The sequence below is a fragment of the Drosophila biarmipes genome, unplaced genomic scaffold (assembly GCF_025231255.1).
Source record: "Drosophila biarmipes strain raj3 unplaced genomic scaffold, RU_DBia_V1.1 ptg000022l, whole genome shotgun sequence".
NCBI classification, from domain to species: domain Eukaryota; kingdom Metazoa; phylum Arthropoda; class Insecta; order Diptera; family Drosophilidae; genus Drosophila; species Drosophila biarmipes.
In genome coordinates, this window is record NW_026114539.1 from 605,811 (window position 1) to 621,845 (window position 16,035).

A 16,035-nucleotide genomic window follows, 5' to 3' on the forward strand; every position below is an offset into this window, starting at 1 on the left:
TCCTCAAAATGGGCAAAAAGACGTTTTCAGATTGAAACAAGTATTCAGTTTTCTTTACCGATAAATCTCTAAACGATTGGATAAGAACTGGTATTCCGTCGAGCTCACAAATATTTTGTAGCAACTTTCTTTTAATTAATTGACCTTAATATTTTGGAAAATCTTTATTGAGTTAAGTATTTCCCTTACTGAAGTACACAGGTTTAGGTTTAGGTCAATTTTTATATTGAGTTAAGTATTTCCCTTACTGAAGTACACAGGTTTAGGTTTAGGTCAATTTTTATATTTTAAATGTGGATCATTGGACAATGAAGTTTGGCGAGAAAGCAGCTATAAATAGCTTAGACTACACATATAATTATTATTTTCCGGTAATATAAAAGTGATTAATCCGACGCAACCGCATTTAATATATATATTTTGATTCCGTTATTTTAAATTCTTTTGCCAACAAATGTACACTGAGAACAATTCCAGTGGAAAAGATTTTCCAGTGCTACTATTAAACCCATACATTTCTAAAATAAATTCTAAAATTTCATTGTGTTTAAAATATAACCCAGCCACAAAAACAAATCCCGATTCTCGTCAAGTGCACTCTTCATTTTATTTTATAAATATTATTATTAATATTTATAAATATATAAACGTAATACTTTAAATACAACCACTACAAGCACTTCTAATACAGTCCACTCCAACTACTTTCCTCCTACATATTTGCCAGCTTCAAAAAAATGTCCTAGTATTGGCAGATTTACGCATTCCAGCAAAAACGTCTACAATTAAATTGTACAGGTGACAAACAGACACACTGACAAACAAACATATGCGTCACATTATTCGCATTCCACAGACACACAATTTCCCTGATTGAGCGCATGTGTGACCATAAATTTTTACGGATTTCAATTGGTTCCTAAATTCCAATTTCGTTTCCTTACTTTGAAAATAAAAATTTTAAATTATTTTTTGTCATGGCACCATCAGAAAAACCTCTTTAACCCAATTTATAACCACCACTGACGGTCAGATCGATTTTGATGGAGTTCTATCATTTCAAATCCGTGTGGCAATCATATACATATGCTCCGATTGCGTTGTGTCTGCAGATATCAAATCAATACTCAAGGCGAAATATAACGCTCCGCTCAGGTCCTCGATCAAATGCAGCAGGGATCCTCGCAAATACCTCTAGCTCTAGTAACTGCGTCTTAAAATTCCGTGTTGTACGGATGTCGGCTTCCTCCTTTTGACACAGATTTTCTCGGGCGATTATATTCGACTTTCCGGGACTATCACACGTTTAAAAATTATTCTTACTTATATTTAAATTCAAAAACAATAAAGGAAGTTAACTTCGGCAAACGCAAGTTTGTATACCCTTTTTACCAGTTAAATGTAATATTTAATTATCAATATTAGTAGCACCATTTTAAATTTGTTAATTTTAATTTATTAAAATAAAAATAATTTCATTTTTTTTGTGAAAGATATAATTTTTTCATATCATTTGCCCATCAATTTTCCGACCGCTCCTATAGCAATTATACGATATAGTCGCCCGATTTTTATTTAATGTAATTCGAAATTCGAAACCAAATAAAAAATTTTATTTCCAAGCGTGGGAGGTTATACGTCAATAAACACCTAAGATATTATAAAAAAAAAAAATTTTCCAATCATTCCTATGGGAGCTAAAAGATATAATTATCCGATCTGGCTGGTTTCGACTTAAATACTACCTGCAAAAGATAGAAGAGTTTTGGAAATGTTTCAGCCCGATAGCTTTAAAACTGAGAGACTAGTTTGCGTAGAAGTGAACTGATAAACGGACATGGCTAGATCGACTCGTCCTGTGATGCTAATTAATAATATATATACTTTATGGGGTCGGAAACATCACCTTCACTGCGTTGCAAACTTCTGACTGAAATCATTGTACCCTCTGCAAGGGTATAAGAAGTGACAAAGCTCATTCCATAGTTTTGAGATCCCCACTCACCAAAAATGGCTTTCGCTCAGCCTGGAAGCATTTCGAAAACAAGCGATTGCAGGTGAACAGTAATCTGGAAACTCTGTTCAATATAAAATCCATAGCACAGGAGTTGCCTTAAAGGAACTTCAACGCACTTTTCAAGGGTGCTTAACTTCCTTACAATTTACCGGCGTTAGTATTGAGAATTGGGAGCCCGTGTTGATATAACATTGTGCTCTACAAAACTACCAAAGCTCATGCTTTCATTATGGGAGAAATCCATAGTGAGCTTGATTTTTTTTTGACGGAGCGCCATCGAACTCTTGAGGCTGTATATAGCTTCCGATTTGCCAATTCCCTCCATGTTTTTAAAAATACTTTTCTGACGTCATATATCATAAGCCTGTATCTTCAGTACTTCACAAGTTATGGGTATTTGCAGCTGATTTCTCGACAAACTAGTTAGTTTTTCCAAAAGTGGTAGAACTACAATTTCCTATATTGAGTTGTTTAGTTGTTAAGGACCATAAAATTTCGTTTTGGGATAAACTGAAAAACTGACAAATGGACAATCTGACAAACAAAATAAAATTTTCATTTGGAGAGGACCCCGAACATCTTGTTTTGTGTAATACTTTTAAACGAAACATCTGATTTTGAGAGTTGAGGTGTCATTCGACTAGGTGGATAGCCGGGGGTAATTATTCCCACCGGCAACAGATCAAATTTTTCAAATTAGAACTTTTACACTTTCACAAATTTTTCTCCCTGTAAAGAAGTCTCGTAGGCTGGGATATTCTCAGTCCCGCCTGGGTCTCTTTACCGAAAATTTTGTAAAGATATGGGACAAAAAGGTCTAGGACAAAAATCGGTTTGCGTGGGATGTAGAGTGCCAGCCACCGGAGTACGGAGTGAGAGAAATAGTTTATTCGGTGTCTGTAGCAGAGTGAAAAGGGTCAGCGGTATCGTGCATTTGGGCCTGGCTCATAGCATTCGCTACGAGGAGGCCGAGAGAGAGAGGATCGATTCCCTAGGGCAGAATTTATGGCCTAAAATCTAGGCATTTGTCTTAGAATATCTATATTTATGCATGGCCAGCTTGATTGTATTCTTTTCCTACGAGTTGTATTAAAATCAGGCGAGAAATATTATATATTTATAAGAGCATTTTTATTTCTTGGTTCATGTTTTCTCAGCGCTCGCAGGTTAACGGGTTAGGTTAGGTCTTGGTTTCTAAATTCTAGCCTACTCTGGGCGAAGCCGCATCGAGGCCTCATTGCACGGGACTCTCGCTGGCCAAAATGCGGTTCACTCCACTCAGTTACCCGTCTCGCTCTCACGCACGCACACACGCGTGACTCCGGGTGCTCCGCCGCTGGTCCTGGGCCGGCACACTCTCCTCCAGGCCATCTAGGTAAACTCCTTCCTGGGTCACTTGGCACCAGTCACTCGACTGCACCACTTTTCGCACTCCGAAGGCAAAAGACTCCTGATGCCCACATGAATTTGCTCTGCTCGCACTTCTAATCCCGTCCGCCGCCTTTGCAAGAGTCCCGCTTCTCGCACTTTTTATCCCGTGCGCCGCGTGTGTAAGAGTCCCCTGCTTCTGATCCCGTGCACCGCGTGTCTAAGAGTGACCTGCTCGCACTTCTGGTCCGGTGCGCCGCGTTTTCCAAAGTGACAGAGTCAAGCTTTGCCGCTGCTCCGGGGTTTTTCCACTTGTCGAAGTTTCGGTACTCATTTTTCTCGCTCTTCCCTTGGCGCGTGCCAATTTTCGGGGGTTGTTTTCCTTCTCGATCGCATGTCCTCTCTCGCTTGCTCCTGTGCGGCGCTGCACTTTTCGTGGTGAATATTTCGTTGCTCTCTTGGTGTGTGTGTGGCTACTGCTGATGCGAGAACGGAGGGGGAAAGCTTAGCTAAGATAATTCTTGAGTACGAATATAACTATAAATCTTACAATTATAGGTTAAGCTTACATATTAAGTGAACTGTACAAAGTTTTTACAAAGTTATGCGCGAGGGTTTTGTTTTGTTGTTAGCTGCTGTTGTTGTTGGCGCTGGCTGCTGTTGCTATTGCCGGTGGCTGTTGTTGCTATTGCTATTGCCGCTGGCTGCTGTTGTTGTTGGCGACGCCTTTTGGCGTTGCGGCTGGCGATGTTGTAGCTGCTGGCTGGCGATGTTGTTGGCGCTGGCTGGCGATGTTGTTGGCGCTAACTGGCGTTGTTGTTGGCGCTGGCGGCCGATATTGTTGGCGCTGTTTGTGAGGGGTCAAACTACATCTTCACATCCCCCTCCTACTTCGGGGGGCGTTGAGAAATGGTGATCCGGTCTGTTTTCGAGATGTGTACCCGGAATTCCTCTGCCGAATAGTCAATGACGACTCCGTTCGGTCCCGCGTCTTCTAAGGTGGCCGTGGCTTGCGTCGCTATGCGCCACCGATGGGACGGGTTGTCCGAAGCCATGTCTGTAGGGGAGAACAAAAGGGTATTAGTGCTTTGTTTTAGCGATTACTAACTGGGCTTTAATTGTTCAGTTAGTAATCCTGGGGAAAACAAAAGGTTCGCTGCAGTGGCACTGGGATCGTTTATCCGAAAGGAAGAAGTCGCACGGTGCTTTATAAGGTGAATACATGGATTATGGTTAATGGTTAAAATCTAAATTTAAACAATACCTTGGTATTCGATAGATTCAAAAAAAGAGCAGTAGTTTATCCAGATGTCTTCATTTCGCTCGCTCGCACTGTCGACTTTTAAGTTAAGCTTGGTTTATGTCGTACATATTTACAAGCATACGAATAAACACCCACGCACGAAAAGGACCACGTGCTTTTCGTAACCTTTTTTCGGGGATTCTCTATATTTTCGATATAGCGATCAAGCCACCTTTGCCCCAAATTTTTGTTCCCTCGAGCCGGATTTTTAAAATCTTTTGATTTCCCTCTTCTGGAGCATCTTAAAATTTTTCGCAGCATCAGCGGTGTTTCGATCCGCTTTAGATAAGTTCCACTTATAATTATTATTTTCCGGTCATGCAGCCATATTTTTTAAACCTATTTCGACTAAATTCTGATTGATTTTTTGTCCAAATCCAAAAGTGATTCATGCGACGCAACGGCTTCTACTATATGTCAATTCCCTTATTTTATTTCAGATTCTCTTACCCACAAATGTACACTGAGAACAATTTCAGTTGATCTTCTAGTGCTACTAATCAACACATATATTTCTAAAATATATTTTTAAATTCCATTGTGTTTAAAATATAACCCAGCCACAGTAAAAAATTCCCGATTCTTTTTCCCCATCAAGTGCACTCTTCTTTTTTACTTTGTTCCATCTGCGTATATATAAATGTGGGATGTGGTACTGGAGAGACAAGGACCACTAGAAGCGGTCTCACCTACTGATATAATATCATTCCCTTTCTGTACTCGATATTCCTAAGTTGCATTCGATACCCAGTTGCAACGTGAGTGAAAAGTGTCAACGCACCGCGGTACTCACTCGCTGCCAGTACAAAGTACAGTTCTATAGCACACGTATATTTGGTAAAACCTAAGTAAACAAGTCGAATGTGAATAAAGCATATCATACTATTTAAGTCAGCGTTATCTTTTCTAAAAAGAGAACCCTGCAATTTTTGGGGGCCCAAACTATCGCTAAAAGCTTTTTGTTGGTAGCGTCATTTTTTTCGGTTTTGTTGAGTGTTTTAGATATAAAAGTGATTGGGTTTCCGCTTTGGGAAAATACTGCTCTTATAGCTAGATCAGAGACGTCTGCTGTTAATGTAAATTTTTTTGAGCCGGCTTAACTAGTTCTATGTAACTTATTAGATGTTCTTTTAGCTCGTTAATAGCCGCGATTGCGGGTTCGTTAGGAGTAATTGAGAGATTTTTTGACATTCCCTTGGAAATTTTCCGATTTGTTAATGGTTTTACAATAAACGCAACATTTTTTACAAATTTTTTATAATATCCAGTGAGACGTAATAAGCTACCTCTGTGATATTTTCGGGAATTGGATATTTTGATATCGTTTCCATTTTTTGAGGGTCGGTCTTAATAACATTTTGTGATACTAAATATCCTAGGAATGATGTTTCTAGTTTAAAGAATTGACATTTTTCTAGTGAAATTTTCATGTTGGCTTCATGTAGAATGTTAATGATCAAGTTTAGATCATTGAAATGCTGCTGAGAATGTGAGAAGTGATAATGTGATAATATCGTCCATGTAAAAATGAAAAAAATTTGCCAATATGTTCTCTGAGTATGTTGTCCACTCTGGAAAGTTATAGGGGAATTTGTAAGACCAAATGACATTCTTATAAATTCCTATATTCTATTTCCTGTGTTTAGTTAATTTTGCTATTTGTTTTCTGTTTTTTTTTTTATCCTTCGATTTTTTCAAAGCATAATTCTTTTAAATTTTTAATTCTATACTTAACACTTTTTTTTGTTTTTTTTTTTTTATTTTTTGAATTTTTACTTTTGAATTTTCAAACCTAAATCACTTTTAAATTTTACATTTTATATTAATTTTTCTGTTTTGTTCTTTGCCTTTTTTGATTAGTACAAAATAATTTTTTGTGCTTAACTTACTGTTTTAGTTTTTGAGATATAGTTGATTAATTCGAGATATAGTTGATTTGTATCTATGAAATGTTATAAATGTTATGTTATAAAATATATTGTTGCATTATTTTGGGACTGCTTTCGACGGAGCCAACAAGAAAAAACATTTTATTTTATTTTTTGTTGGTTTTGGTACTAATTGAAAGTGTGAATCAATAACTGTATAATTTATTCGTTCATCTTGGTTTTCTATCACCAAGATGAACGAATTATTCTACAAAATAATGTTTCGACATGAATTTTGCTGTTCATCGCTTTCTTTCTCTGGCTAAATATAAAATTATCTTCGAATTTTTTTTATTATTTCGTAAACTATAAAGCTAATAAAGCATTAGGGCGCTACTACCACAATTTGGTTTATATAAACTTTGTCAAAGGCTTTGAATTGATTAGTATTATTGCAAAGCGTTACCAGAGTATGATTTCGGTTATGGTATAGATGATGGTACCATTCAGAAGGGTTGTAAAGGCTTGGATCATAACATAGGTGCTCATCCTAAATACAATGTTTTTGGTGTCTGAATATTTCAAGTACCTTGTTTCTCGAGCAGACCGCACAGATATAGGTTTTCCCTCAGGTCGTGTGGCTCTTTAATCGGAAGTAATTGAGATAGGCTGCCATTCTGGACTTTGGTTAAGGTATCCACAACTTTATCACAGTCCCTGGCGACACACCTAAAGGGCCGATTTAATTTAAGTGTACTGTAGTGCTGCTACCTTGGCAAAGAGCACATAGTTGAAATTCTAAAGTCTTAAGACGTCCTCAAAATGGGCAGAAAGACGTTTTCAGATTGAAACAAGTATTCAGTTTTCTTTACCGATATATCTCTAAACGATTGGATAAGAACTGGTATTCCGTCGAGCTCACAAATATTTTGTAGCAACTTTCTTTTAATTAATTGACCTTAATATTTTGGAAAATCTTTATTGAGTTAAGTATTTCCCTTACTGAAGTACACAGGTTTAGGTTTAGGTCAATTTTTATATTGAGTTAAGTATTTCCCTTACTGAAGTACACAGGTTTAGGTTTAGGTCAATTTTTATATTTTAAATGTGGATCATTGGACAATGAAGTTTGGCGAGAAAGCAGCTATAAATAGCTTAGACTACACATATAATTATTATTTTCCGGTAATATAAAAGTGATTAATCCGACGCAACCGCATTTAATATATATATTTTGATTCCGTTATTTTAAATTCTTTTGCCAACAAATGTACACTGAGAACAATTCCAGTGGAAAAGATTTTCCAGTGCTACTATTAAACCCATATATTTCTAAAATAAATTCTAAAATTTCATTGTGTTTAAAATATAACCCAGCCACAAAAACAAATCCCGATTCTCGTCAAGTGCACTCTTCATTTTATTTTATAAATATTATTATTATTATTTATAAATATATAAACGTAATACTTTAAATACAACCACTACAAGCACTTCTAATACAGTCCACTCCAACTACTTTCCTCCTACATATTTGCCAGCTTCAAAAAAATGTCCTAGTATTGGCAGATTTACGCATTCCAGCAAAAACGTTTACAATTAAATTGTACAGGTGACAAACAGACACACTGACAAACAAACATATGCGTCACATTATTCGCATTCCACAGACACACAATTTTCCTGATTGAGCGCATGTGTGACCATATAATTTTACGGATTTCAATTGGTTCCTAAATTCTAATTTAGTTTCCTTACTTTGAAAATAAAAATTTTAAATTATTTTTTGTCATGGCACCATCAGAAAAACCTCTTTAACCCAATTTATAACCACCACTGACGGTCAGATCGATTTTGAGGGGGTTCTATCATTTCAAATCCGTGTGGCAATCATATACATATGCTCCGATTGCGTTGTGTCTGCAGATATCAAATCAATACTCAAGGCGAAATATAACGCTCAGCTCAGGTCCTCGATCAAATGCAGCAGGGATCCTCGCAAATACCTCCAGCTCTAGTAACTGCGTCTTAAAATTCCGTGTTGTACGGATGTCGGCTTCCTCCTTTCGACACAGATTTTCTCGGGCGATTATATTCGACTTTCCGGGACTATCACACGTTTAAAAATTATTCTTACTTATATTTAAATTCAAAAACAATAAAGGAAGTTAACTTCGGCAAACGCAAGTTTGTATACCCTTTTTACCAGTTAAATGTAATATTTAATTATCAATATTAGTAGCACCATTTTAAATTTGTTAATTTTAATTTATTAAAATAAAAATAATTTCATTTTTTTTGTGAAAGATATAATTTTTTCATATCATTTGCCCACCAATTTTCCGACCGCTCCTATAGCAATTATACGATATAGTCGCCCGATTTTTATTTAATGTAAATCGAAATTCAAAACCAAATAAAAAATTTTATTTCCAAGCGTGGGAGGTTATACGTCGATAAACACCTAAGATATTATAAAAAAAAAATTTTTCCAATCATTCCTATGGGAGCTAAAAGATATAATTATCCGATCTGGCTGGTTTCGACTTAAATACTACCTGCAAAAGATAGAAGAGTTTTGGAAATGTTTCAGCCCGATAGCTTTAAAACTGAGAGACTAGTTTGCGTAGAAGTGAATTGATAAACGGACATGGCTAGATCGACTCGTCCAGTGATGCTAATTAATAATATATATACTTTATGGGGTCGGAAACATCACCTTCACTGCGTTGCAAACTTCTGACTGAAATCATTGTACCCTCTGCAAGGGTATAAGAAGTGACAAAGCTCATTCCATAGTTTTGAGATCCCCACTCACCAAAAATGGCTTTCGCTCAGCCTGGAAACATGTAACTGAGCATTTCGAAAACAAGCGATTGCAGGTGAACAGTAATATGGAAACTCTGTTCAATATAAAATCCATAGCACAGGAGTTGCCTTAAAGGAACTTCAACGCACTTTTCAAGGGTGCTTAACTTCCTTACAATTTACCGGCGTTAGTATTGAGAATTGGGAGCCCGTGTTGATATAACATTGTGCTCTACAAAACTACCAAAGCTCATGCTTTCATTATGGGAGAAATCCATAGTGAGCTTGATTTTTTTTTGACGGAGCGCCATCGAACTCTTGAGGCTGTAGATAGCTTTAAAAATACTTTTCTGACGTCATATAGCATAAGCCTGTATCTTCAGTACTTCACAAGTTATGGGTATTTGTTGCTGATTTCTCGCCAAACTAGTTAGTTTTTCCAAAAGTGGTAGAACTACAATTTCCTATATTGAGTTGTTTAGTTGTTAAGGACCATAAAATTTCGTTTTGGGATAAACTGAAAAACTGACAAATGGACAATCTGACAAACAAAATAAAATTTTCATTTGGAGAGGACCCCAAACATCTTGTTTTGTGTAATACTTTTAAACGAAACATCTGATTTTAAAAGTTAAGGTGTCATTCGACTAGGTGGATAGCGGGGGGTAATTATTCCCACCGGCAACAGATCAAATTTGAACTTTTACACTTTCACAAATTTTTCTCCCTGTAAAGAAGTCTCGTAGGCTGGGATATTCTCAGTCCCGCCTGGGTCTCTTTACCGAAAATTTTGTAAAGATATGGGACAAAAAGGTCTAGGACAAAAATCGGTTTGCTGGCGTGAGATGTAGAGTGCCAGCCACCGGAGTACGGAGTGAGAGAAATAGTTTATTCGGTGTCTGTAGCAGAGTGAAAAGGGTCAGCGGTATCGTGCATTTGGGCCTGGCTCATAGCATTCGCTACGAGGAGGCCGAGAGAGAGAGGATCGATTATGGAGACAACTTTTCCCTAGGGCAGAATTTATGGCCTAAAATCTAGGCATTTGTCTTAGAATATCTATATTTATGCATGGCCAGCTTGATTGTATTCTTTTCCTACGAGTTGTATTAAAATCAGGCGAGAAATATTATATATTTATTAGAGCATTTTTATTTCTTGGTTCATGTTTTCTCAGCGCTCGCAGGTTAACGGGTTAGGTTAGGTCTTGGTTTCTAAATTCTAGCCTACTCTGGGCGAAGCCGCATCGAGGCCTCATTGCACGGGACTCTCGCTGGCCAAAATGCGGTTCACTCCACTCAGTTACCCGTCTCGCTCTCACGCACACACACACGCGTGACTCCGGGTGCTCCGCCGCTGGTCCTGGGCCGGCACACTCTCCTCCAGGCCATCTAGGTAAACTCCTTCCTGGGTCACTTGGCACCAGTCACTCGACTGCACCACTTTTCGCACTCCGAAGGCAAAAGACTCCTGATGCCCACATGAATTTGCTCTGCTCGCACTTCTAATCCCGTCCGCCGCCTTTGCAAGAGTCCCGCTTCTCGCACTTTTTATCCCGTGCGCCGCGTGTGTAAGAGTCCCCTGCTTCTGATCCCGTGCACCGCGTGTCTAAGAGTGACCTGCTCGCACTTCTGGTCCGGTGCGCCGCGTTTTCCAAAGTGACAGAGTCAAGCTTTGCCGCTGCTCCGGGGTTTTTCCACTTGTCGAAGTTTCGGTACTCATTTTTCTCGCTCTTCCCTTGGCGCGTGCCAATTTTCGGGGGTTGTTTTCCTCCTCGATCGCATGTCCTCTCTCGCTTGCTCCTGTGCGGCGCTGCACTTTTCGTGGTGAATATTTCGTTGCTCTCTTGGTGTGTGTGTGGCTACTGCTGATGCGAGAACGGAGGGGGAAAGCTTAGCTAAGATAATTCTTGAGTACGAATATAACTATAAATCTTACAATTATAGGTTAAGCTTACATATTAAGTGAACTGTACAAAGTTTTTACAAAGTTATGCGCGAGGGTTTTGTTTTGTTGTTAGCTGCTGTTGTTGTTGGCGCTGGCTGCTGTTGCTATTGCCGGTGGCTGTTGTTGCTATTGCTATTGCCGCTGGCTGCTGTTGTTGTTGGCGACGCCTTTTGGCGTTGCGGCTGGCGATGTTGTAGCTGCTGGCTGCCGATGTTGTTGGCGCTGGCTGGCGATGTTGTTGGCGCTAACTGGCGTTGTTGTTGGCGCTGGCGGCCGATATTGTTGGCGCTGTTTGTGAGGGGTCAAACTACATCTTCACATCCCCCTCCTACTTCGGGGGGCGTTGAGAAATGGTGATCCGGTCTGTTTTCGAGATGTGTACCCGGAATTCCTCTGCCGAATAGTCAATGACGACTCCGTTCGGTCCCGCGTCTTCTAAGGTGGCCGTGGCTTGCGTCGCTATGCGCCACCGATGGGACGGGTTGTCCGAAGCCATGTCTGTAGGGGAGAACAAAAGGGTATTAGTGCTTTGTTTTAGCGATTACTAACTGGGCTTTAATTGTTTAGTTAGTAATCCTGGGGAAAACAAAAGGTTCGCTGCAGTGGCACTGGGATCGTTTATCCGAAAGGAAGAAGTCGCACGGTGCTTTATAAGGTGAATACATGGATTATGGTTAATGGTTAAAATCTAAATTTAAACAATACCTTGGTATTCGATAGATTCAAAAAAAGAGCAGCAGTTTATCCAGATGTCTCCATTTCGCTCGCTCGCACTGTCGACTTTTAAGTTAAGCTTGGTTTATGTCGTACATATTTACAAGCATACGAATAAACACCCACGCACGAAAAGGACCACGTGCTTTTCGTAACCTTTTTTCGGGGATTCTCTATATTTTCGATATAGCGATCAAGCCACCTTTGCCCCAAATTTTTGTTCCCTCGAGCCGGATTTTTAAAATCTTTTGATTTCCCTCTTCTGGAGCATCTTAAAATTTTTCGCAGCATCAGCGGTGTTTCGATCCGCTTTAAATAAGTTCCACTTATAATTATTATTTTCCGGTCATGCAGCCATATTTTTTAAACCTATTTCGACTAAATTCTGATTGATTTTTTGTCAAAATCCAAAAGTGATTCATGCGACGCAACGGCTTCTACTATATGTCAATTCCCTTATTTTATTTCAGATTCTCTTACCCACAAATGTACACTGAGAACAATTTCAGTTGATCTTCTAGTGCTACTAATCAACACATATATTTCTAAAATATATTTTTAAATTCCATTGTGTTTAAAATATAACCCAGCCACAGTAAAAAATTCCCGATTCTTTTTCCCCATCAAGTGCACTCTTCTTTTTTACTTTGTTCCATCTGCGTATATATAAATGTGGGATGTGGTACTGGAGAGACAAGGACCAATAGAAGCGGTCTCACCTACTGATATAATATCATTCCCTTTCTGTACTCGATATTCCTAAGTTGCATTCGATACCCAGTTGCAACGTGAGTGAAAGCCAGTACAAAGTACAGTTCTATAGCACACGTATATTTTGTAAAACCTAAGTTAACAAGTCGAATGTGAATAAAGCATATCATACTATTAAGTCAGCGTTATCTTTTCTAAAAAGAGAACCCTGCAATTTTTGGGGGCCCAAACTATCGCTAAAAGCTTTTTGTTGGTAGCGTCATTTTTTTCGGTTTTGTTGAGTGTTTTAGATATAAAAGTGATTGGGTTTCCGCTTTGGGAAAATACTGCTCTTATAGCTAGATCAGAGACGTCTGCTGTTAATGTAAATTTTTTTGAGCCGGCTTAACTAGTTCTATGTAACTTATTAGATGTTCTTTTAGCTCGTTAATAGCCGCGATTGCGGGTTCGTTAGGAGTAATTGAGAGATTTTTTGACATTCCCTTGGAAATTTTCCGATTTGTTAATGGTTTTACAATAAACGCAACATTTTTTACAAATTTTTTATAATATCCAGTGAGACGTAATAAGCTACCTCTGTGATATTGTCGGGAATTGGATATTTTGATATCGTTTCCATTTTTTGAGGGTCGGTCTTAATAACTTTTTGTGATACTAAATATCCTAGGAATGATGTTTCTAGTTTAAAGAATTGACATTTTTCTAGTGAAATTTTCATGTTGGCTTCATGTAGAATGTTAATGATCAAGTTTAGATCATTGAAATGCTGCTGAGAATGCGAGAAGTGATAATGTGATAATATCGTCCATGTAAAAATGAAAAAAAATTGCCAATATGTTCTCTGAGTATGTTGTCCACTCTGGAAAGTTATAGGCGCATTTGTAAGACCAAATGACATTCTTATAAATTCCTATATTCTATTTCCTGTGTTTAGTTAATTTTGCTATTTGTTTTCTGTTTTTTTTTTATCCTTCCATTTTTTCAAAGCATAATTCTTTTAAATTTTTAATTCTATATTTAACACTTTTTTTTGTTTTCTTTTTTTTTTATTTTTTTGAATTTCTACTTTTGAATTTTCAAACCTAAATCACTTTTAAATTTTAAATTTTATATTAATTTTTCTGTTTTGTTCTTTGCCTTTTTTGATTAGAACAAAATAATTTTTTGTGCTTAACTTTCTGTTTTAGTTTTTGAGATATAGTTGATTAATTCGAGATAAAGTTGATTTGTATCTATGAAATGTTATAAATGTTATGTTATAAAATATATTGTTGCATTATTTTGGGACTGCTTTCGACGGAGCCAACAAGAAAAAACATTTTATTTTATTTTTTGTTGGTTTTGGTACTAATTGAAAGTGTGAATCAATAACTGTATAATTTATTCGTTCATCTTGGTGATAGAAAGGAACGAATTATTCTACAAAATAATGTTTCGACATGAATTTTGCTGTTCATCGCTTTCTTTCTCTGGCTAAATATAAAATTATCTTCGAATTTTTTTATTATTTCGTAAACTATAAAGCTAATAAAGCATTAGGGCGCTACTACCACAATTTGGTTTATATAAACTTTGTCAAAGGCCTTGAATTGATTAGTATTATTGCAAAGCGTTACCAGAGTATGATTTCGGTTATGGTATAGATGATGGTACCATTCAGAAGGGTTGTAAAGGCTTGGATCATAACATAGGTGCTCATCCTAAATACAATGTTGTTGGTGTCTGAATATTGCAAGTACCTTGTTTCTCGAGCAGACCGCACAGATATAGGTTTTCCCTCAGTTCGTGTGGCTCTTTAATCGGAAGTAATTGAGATAGGCTGCCATTCTGTACTTTGGTTAAGGTATCCACAACTTTATCACAGTCCCTTGCGACACACCTAAAGGGCCGATTTAATTTAAGTGTAATGTAGTGCTGCTACCTTGGCAAAGAGCACATAGTTGAAATTCTAAAGTCTTAAGACGTCCTCAAAATGGGCAGAAAGACGTTTTCAGATTGAAACAAGTATTCAGTTTTCTTTACCGATAAATCTCTAAACGATTGGATAATAACTGGTATTCCGTCGAGCTCACAAATATTTTGTAGCAACTTTCTTTTAATTAATTGACCTTAATATTTTGGAAAATCTTTATTGAGTTAAGTATTTCCCTTACTGAAGTACACAGGTTTAGGTTTAGGTCAATTTTTATATTTTAAATGTGGATCATTGGACAATGAAGTTTGGCGAGAAAGCAGCTATAAATAGCTTAGACTACACATATAATTATTATTTTCCGGTAATATAAAAGTGATTAATCCGACGCAACCGCATTTAATATATATATTTTGATTCCGTTATTTTAAATTCTTTTGCCAACAAATGTACACTGAGAACAATTCCAGTGGAAAAGATTTTCCAGTGCTACTATTAAACCCATATATTTCTAAAATAAATTCTAAAATTTCATTGTGTTTAAAATATAACCCAGCCACAAAAACAAATCCCGATTCTCGTCAAGTGCACTCTTCATTTTATTTTATAAATATTATTATTATTATTTATAAATATATAAACGTAATACTTTAAATACAACCACTACAAGCACTTCTAATACAGTCCACTCCAACTACTTTCCTCCTACATATTTGCCAGCTTAAAAAAAATGTCCTAGTATTGGCAGATTTACGCATGTGACCATATAATTTTACGGATTTCAATTGGTTCCTAAATTCTAATTTAGTTTCCTTACTTTGAAAATAAAAATTTTAAATTATTTTTTGTCATGGCACCATCAGAAAAACCTCTTTAACCCATTTTATAACCACCACTGACGGTCAGATCGATTTTGAGGGGGTTCTATCATTTCAAATCCGTGTGGCAATCATATACATATGCTCCGATTGCGTTGTGTCTGCAGATATCAAATCAATACTCAAGGCGAAATATAACGCTCAGCTCAGGTCCTCGATCAAATGCAGCAGGGATCCTCGCAAATACCTCCAGCTCTAGTAACTGCGTCTTAAAATTCCGTGTTGTACGGATGTCGGCTTCCTCCTTTCGACACAGATTTTCTCGGGCGATTATATTCGACTTTCCGGGACTATCACACGTTTAAAAATTATTCTTACTTATATTTAAATTCAAAAACAATAAAGGAAGTTAACTTCGGCAAACGCAAGTTTGTATACCCTTTTTACCAGTTAAATGTAATATTTAATTATCAATATTAGTAGCACCATTTTAAATTTGTTAATTTTAATTTATTAAAATAAAAATAATTTCATTTTTTTTGTGAAAGATATAATTTTTTCATATCATTTGC

General features: G+C 37.1%; 1 protein-coding gene and 1 long non-coding RNA gene across 3 annotated transcripts in view; one reads left to right on the forward strand and one right to left on the reverse strand.

Annotated features, from left to right (window-relative positions):
• The window catches only part of LOC108029318 (unconventional myosin-VIIa), a 792,260-nt gene that overhangs the window by 420,832 nt on the left and 355,393 nt on the right, over positions 1-16,035 (forward strand). The gene's annotated exons all lie outside the window — the stretch shown is intronic.
• Positions 3,130-14,854, reverse strand: LOC127012143 (uncharacterized). The gene is made up of 2 exons (XR_007765661.1): positions 14,473-14,854; positions 3,130-4,442 (listed from the first exon to the last, which is right to left on the reverse strand). It is a non-coding gene; the product is annotated as an uncharacterized LOC127012143 (long non-coding RNA).